The sequence below is a fragment of the Propithecus coquereli genome, unplaced genomic scaffold (genome assembly GCF_000956105.1).
Source record: "Propithecus coquereli isolate 6110/MARCELLA unplaced genomic scaffold, Pcoq_1.0 Scaffold32, whole genome shotgun sequence".
Lineage (NCBI taxonomy): Eukaryota > Metazoa > Chordata > Mammalia > Primates > Indriidae > Propithecus > Propithecus coquereli.
The window spans coordinates 9767899-9769111 of record NW_012148841.1 but is presented as its reverse complement, the minus strand read 5'-3'; positions in this window follow the sequence as shown (position 1 = coordinate 9769111).

Below are 1213 nucleotides of genomic sequence, written 5' to 3'. Positions count from 1 at the left end.
TATAATAATAATAAAATTATATCAAATTTAAGAGATAAGGTAATTATCACAAAGCATAATATTCTATATTGAAATCTAAAACAACCACATGATATAACTTTAAATTAATTTTTAGTGGAAGAAAGTTCTGCAGCATCAACACATTTGATAGGATGCTTTTGTTGTTATTTTCTTTTTTTGTTAAAGTCTTACTTGAGCAATATGTACTAATAATGGTGTTCTACAACATTGTCATGGAAGAGGACATAACATTCTATAGGCTACCTTAAATTCAGAAATGTTGACTTTTTTCTTGCAAAGTATTCCTTTAAAAGTAATTTGAGATAAACTGAAATTGTAGCATTCTTAAGGGATATTTTTCCTAAGGCTGTTCTCATTTTTCTCTGACTGTTAGGAATGCCTACATTGAACATTATAAATGGAAAAATATTTCTTTTAGAAAAATTTCTAAAACATTCCTTTAGAAAAATAATTTTAATGTTTTACTTACATGAAAGCTCTTTATATCCTTTTCTATCACTCAAATATAAAACTGAAATATATTTTGAAGTGTTACCTTTGTGAAAATTATCAATGGCTTCGTTGAAAGGTAAAAAATTTAAGTAATTAAGTGAAGAAAAAATTCCCTATTTGACGTAAAACTCAATTTGATTGTCTAAATTTTTCACTCTTTATTGAGTACACATCATCTGCATATCAGGGTATTGAAAAACATCTATCAATTCAAGTTATAATGATAATTAATGGACATATTCCAGGGTCCTGAATTGGTCAGGGAAAAATGAATAAAAGGGATAGGTGAAAGAAAACATTTGCTATCCCTCCCTCCCTTATCTTATCTTAGAATTGAAGAACCCAGACTAGTAAGACAACAGGGAAACCATTCCTTTAACAGATGGGGGGCAATCTTCTGAGAGAACCAATGTCTCATCAAAGATTTACTTTCCTTAATTATTAGAGGTGACAAATCTAAGTGAATGACGTAAAATTTGGTTTGGTTGGGAATAAGAATATTATACCCCACAAATTACAGTTTAATCAAATATAAAATTTGTATTTAGCTACTATATACCAATGAGAATCACTAAAACTAAAAATATTGAAAATATCTAATATCAATGTGGATATGGAGAAACTGGAACTCTCAAACAACGCCGTGTAAATTTAAAATGGTACAATAATTTTGGCAAATGACTTTTCACATTGTTAAAAT